At 39.4% G+C, this 6,000-nt stretch overlaps 1 protein-coding gene across 1 annotated transcript in view; it reads right to left on the bottom strand.

Moving 5' to 3' along the window:
• WWOX (WW domain containing oxidoreductase) overlaps positions 1–6,000 on the bottom strand; it is a 437,105-nt gene that overhangs the window by 91,854 nt on the left and 339,251 nt on the right. The window lies entirely within an intron of this gene.

Genomic DNA, 6,000 nt, shown 5'->3' with positions numbered 1-6,000 from the left:
ATCTAGCAGATTTAACAAAAAAAAACCCAGCAAATAACCCAAGCACATAAGCACATTAGCTCATCCTGTGCAGATCTGCCATGCACGCACAGCAATTCTCTACAAAGCAACAAGAAAATGGGCCGCTTCCTTTAGAAACTGTCCAGGCTGAGGCTTCATAGGCTTCAGTTGTGTTGTGCAGGTACAGAGATGCCAAAACCATAACTCTACAAAAGCCCCAGCCGTGGCCACCAGCTCTGCAGGCCTTGCTCACAGACCTGCATCCCACCACTCTCAGGTACACATACTGTTGAAGTTAATGCACATTTATGTTGCATCTTTGCTGTATGGTTTTAAGGGTCTCCAGGATGACCAGCTAGCCCCAGCTACCAAACTCCAGCTGGAGTTCTCAATGGTACTCAAAGGTAAGAAATGGATACAGCAAATGCAGAAAGCTAGGGCTGTTTTCTAATGATTTTGTACATTAAACCTCCCTCCATCTGTGCCTTCTTGTGCCAGACAACTCAGTGATTATCAAGAAATCCCTTCACTTTTAATCTACATCAGTATGAATGCAATCTCAGAGCAACCCACGGTGACTGGAAGCTATTATTTTCATATGAAATAATAGTGACTGGAAGTGATAACTCACCGTGCTCGGTGTGTGTGTCATCATCTGATAACACGCAAGGCTGTACATCCCACCGCATCGTTTCGATAGCCTTTATTAAAGGGGAACGATTGAACCAGGAGCCTCATCAAATCTGCGGGGGAGGCTGCGGGGGCTGCATCAACATGGAACTTCATTATTTATGGTCATAAAAATTTGGGGCCTTGGAATTGGCAGCATGAAAAGCTGTTTTAATTTGAGCTATAATTCTCTTTTGTACTTTCAGTCATTGACTACGTTTCAGATAAACATTCATTTGGGAGACCAAGATTATGGCGAGGAAAAAAAAAATAATACAACAACCCAAGGATATTTAGTTCTCCTCCCACAAATTCTTCCTGGAAATATTCTTGCAAAATCCTCTGCCCACTTGAACAGTATGCTTGTGATTAACTGCAGATGAGCCCAGCAGCTTGCATATGTAGTTAATTTGCTCTAAATTTTCATGCTGTATTATAACGCTAATGATCACTAATAATAGACAAACCCACAGTTTATTGAGTAAGTAATTTGAGACATTATGATTTTTATCATGTGAATAGGATCAGGCTGACCAATTTAAACTGGGCAGAAAAAGATAAATAATGTGTAAATCAATCTCAACAACAGCACGCTCCGTTTCTTTGCAAAATGATATGGATTGATTGGTGCAAAGAAGGCCCTGCTAGTAACTGCTGCTAGGAAATAGAGTCAATAAACTCCCATGTTCAAAAGTAAAGGGTCAGACATGGATGAAAGTTTACCTACTCTGCAAAAGTGATTTGGTCATCTGACTACACATGGGCTCAGATGAGTTTGCATTTTGTCCCGATGGGCGAGGCATGCTTGTAAGTAATAATGAAGACAGATAATTTACCGAACAGCCAATAAAAAGGAAACCATGCTAAACACAGACGAAACTATGTGAAAAAACAATCACAGATTGGCTTGTGGTCAAGGCTATCTTCTAAAATCATGTAAACAAGACAGACATCACATGCTGTCTGTTAGCTATTTCAGGACTAAGATATTTATATTTGTTTTTCTTCCATAGGAATCCTAGTTTTGATTGAAGCATTCATTTTTAGGTTAAGAAAACACTGAAGGTTCATCAATTAAAAATCCTCTTTAGCATGTTTGTAATTAAATTCTTTAAAGAATAATAATTAAAAATAGAAAATAACTAAACTACATTTAATAGCTTTCTGAGTGATTTTGTGTACCTGAATGATGAACAACTGCTTGTGGTGGTGGGACTACCAAGGTACTCTGAGAATTCAAAATGAAGTTTAATTTAAGGTAAAGCATCATTAAATTTTTAATGAGCAAAGGGAAGCAGAGGAAGAAATTTCTTGGATTTGTCTTTCTTTAGACTTTGTTGTATGAGCCGCGGACACAGCCTTCAATCCAGCAGAAGGCAGCTGTGCACACATCTCTCTAGAGCCTGGTAATGATGCTCGGAGGTATAGACAGAGGAGAAAGCTTTAATATAATGTCTCCACAGTACTCTTCCGGGAATAAGAGCTAGCATGTGAATTGAACTTGCACCCAGTTATCTCATGATTGCAGCTACCCTCAATCACAAGACAAAAATACTACATAATATACTGTTGGGAACAATTCGTGATTGTTTCCAGGGCATGGATTAAGTGTAGCCAAATGACTTTAACTCATAGTCTTCTACGGCCAGCAGGCCAGTCAAATCCTTCATGTTTAAATAGAAAACCTGGAAATGGATCACAGCAAAGTCCACTTTCTATTAGTGTTATTGTATTCAAAACATATCTTTTTTTTCTATTTTATTTTGTTAAATGCAACTAATTTCATGCATGGATATGTAGTGGCATGTCCTGGAGAGACTTTGTACTGACAAGTCTAGCAGAACAGAATCCATGAAATCTTGGAATAAAAATACCCCAGCATTGCCTACTGTACCTCTCAGGGAAATGCTCTGTATAACACTACAAATTTCCTTCCTTGAAGCAATGAGATGCCTTCTCAAAAAGCGAGAGCAGAGAGAAGATGAATACTGAGTAAAGAGGAAAGAATATAATAAAGAGACTGAAAGATGCCAAAACAAGACCATCCTGAGACTTCACCTGTGTTTAGATAAAGTCATCCCTAGCTCCCTAGGGAGAACAAAGGTGAGCAAAGCTCCCTTCATTCCAGGTGCTTCACGGGCTGCTGTGCTCACAACACTCCTGAGAGGGAGCTGAGTTTAAGGTCGCCACTGTCACTCTCAGACATAATTCTCCATTCATACATTGTGAGAAACACTTCACACTTTGTAAACTTTTAGATAGCAGTACTGAGCCAAAATGGACTCGGTATTTTTAAGGACTCATGGACCAAGTGTGACTGAAGTCTGCATGAATCATCTGCATTCAGGCCATAGTCCTGGCTGTGAAATAACTACCAAGTCAGTGTGCTGTCAGCAAAACATGCTTAAGCATATCTTTTTTTTTTTTTTCCAATTAAAAAAGAAAGAAAAGCACATTTTAATCATTAACTGAAAATGGAAAACACTAGGAAGAAGGAACTAGAAGTTTCTAATCCAGAAGCTTAACCTCAGCTCATCACATGAGCTGCCCTACCTGTTCCCCGGCAGCCTATTACAATTTTCACCTGCTCACACAAATGGGAACAACTGTCAGTGGACTTTAGGACTGGATGATCTTTAAGGTTCCCCTCCAACCTAAGCCATTTCATGATCCTGTGACTTTGGCTGCTCTGTACCCACTGTATATAGGAGGCAATTCACATCATCCTCATGGAGGTGTTGGCTACGTTTTATCTGCTGAGGTAAAGAGAAGCAGTAGTTTAATTTCAGAATGAAATGGAGAAACCATCACTGAAAGCCCACACTGGCTTCCTCCTCCTCCTAGCTCTGCTTCCCCTTTCTTTATAGGTACTCTCCAGGCTTGAGTACGAGCTCTATCTATAAAATGCCAAGAAACAGATATTTTCTAAAAACAAGGAAGCCCTTTTACATTTGGTTTAAACTTAGCAATTCTTAAATTGGTAACGAATTTCAGCTTGGCTTGTCCCATTTTAAAACTCCATCCAGGAACTTAATACCAGCAATATAATTTTAATACTACTAAATAATCCCTTTATGGCAGGTAACAGAGCATTGTTAGATTTGAAAAATGGAATTAAAATTAACTGGATTTTTAGTAATGTGAGGATATTAGAATTACAGTTGTGAAGGCAGTTAATTATATCGGGAGGATGGATAATTAAAAATTACCTTCCCTAAAGAGGAAGTTCAATCTATTACACGTGTCAAAATTTTGGATTGGACAGGTGATACCACAACCTAATTCTTGTTCTTAGATTTCTACAATGCTTTGTGGGGCACCCTGTAAGAAGATCTTATGTGATGAGTCAAAATATAAGTTATGAAACACTAAAAGTAAGAATATTTTTCAACTGCGTACTTAATCTGAATTTATTGTGGTGGAGGGAAGCAACAAGAATGCTAAAGAGGACTCAGCATCACTGAACTGGCGGATAACACAATTCATTTGCCATCTCATGTTAATTAGCTTTTCCTTGTTATTCAGGGAACTGAGCAGACCAGGCAATAGTGGCATGTTTTATGCTTTCTAGACTTGATTGAGACTGCAGCTTTTCAGCAGCAGCTGCCATTTCCATGGGCACAGCCAGCCACAGAAGGATGTAGCTGCACTGAATTTCCAACCAAAAGCACATGGCTCTCTGCGGAGGAGCAACATCTGCAAAGTGTAAATGCCTCTGCAACCAGATACTCAGTGCTACAAAAACGAACCGCTGCAATGTTATACTTAAGCCAAATAATCACTGCAAAGCATTTCTCAAAAATCCTTTCATAGGAGGGATTCAAAATAAGAAGCCTGAGAGGAATGATGGTCCGACGGGTAATGCAACTGAATGGGGATTCCGGAGGGCTGAACCTATTTCCAGTCCTGCTGCTGTTTCACCTGCAGTCACTTAATTTTCCTATGCCTCATCTGATCCCTCTTTAAAGTCATGATAATAATATTCGTGCACCTTTTCAAGCTATTTGAGATTTATAGGGAAGAAACCCCACTAAACATACAAGTATTATCTTACTGTTGATGTTATTGGCTTTGCTTGCAGCTGTTTTTTCAACAGAAACCAGATGGTGCACCCTCAAATTCATAAGGAAATATTGGCCTTATATTGGAAGATTAGGTCCATAATTCACACGGAACCAAAATAACACAGATATACTGCAGTATACTGCAGAATTCAGCTACTTGCACAAAAGCATTACAGACCAACGTGGTACCTCGGGAAAAGGACAGAATTAGGGTAATCTGATTGATTTGTTTCATTAAAACCAATATCTATCTATCCCATATTTCCAATCTATTAGTTTTCCTAACCTTGGTAACTTTGCATTCAGCACACTTATAGGTGTTTTCAATCACAACTTCATCTAAATAAAACCATAATTACCGGACAGATAAAATTACTGTTTGTTTCCACCCCAATAATGCCATTGATTCATCCCTGATACTCAGAGTCCACGTCAAACATGTTCTGCCTAAAACAGCCTTTAACATAAAAACACATGATCCATCTGTAACTGGGAGAGGATTCTGGGGCTTTATTAGATTAATGTATAATTCAGATCTTTTATGACATCTACATCATGAGGATCTATGAGGTTACGCTCATTCATTGTCTGTGACACTAATGGACAGTGCAGGCACAGTCCTCACATGAGATGTTCTGATCTGGAATACAAATCCCACCGTGCATCACATGGCAACACGTGCTGGAAAGGACTAGTTAGCTCCTGGTTAGCAGCACAAAGAGAGGCAGAAAGTACAGGTTGGCTCGTACTGCTGGTAAAATTTCCACAATCTGTGAATGTTAATTTAGCTATACACCATGTCTTTCATCCACAAGAGCTCTCTGAACCTGCAACAATTACATATGCCCTGCAGATAAAAGATCTGCTGAGTGGCTGAAGGATGTCCTTGTTGCCTATGGTTTAATGAACTGAAACCATGGTATAGCCAGGGCTGAAAAATACTCAACCACAGGACCACAAAGTTAAGAGCAGAGTTACAGATTTGGCCTTCTTCTGAGAGATGGTACGGCACGTTGTAAGAAATAATGGTTGGCACTGACTCAGTTCCTTTGTGGTGAAGTCTGCAGAGGCATCTTAACCTGTCACAGCTAATGGGTTTTGCTACGGATGCCAAAGCATAACATGGTGAAAGCATTTGAAGAAAGAAGTATGAAAGTATCTAAAACACTGATAGTCTCAGGGGCAATTTAAAAATATATCCAGAGAGAGAAAGATATATTATTTTATTTTTAGTCAGATTGGTTTTCAGAAGCCCTACAAACACTGT

This window comes from Coturnix japonica, chromosome 11 (assembly GCF_001577835.2).
Source record: "Coturnix japonica isolate 7356 chromosome 11, Coturnix japonica 2.1, whole genome shotgun sequence".
Classification (NCBI taxonomy): domain Eukaryota; kingdom Metazoa; phylum Chordata; class Aves; order Galliformes; family Phasianidae; genus Coturnix; species Coturnix japonica.
Note: the sequence above shows the minus strand (reverse complement) of the source record. Positions and strands in the feature narration are given on the sequence as shown.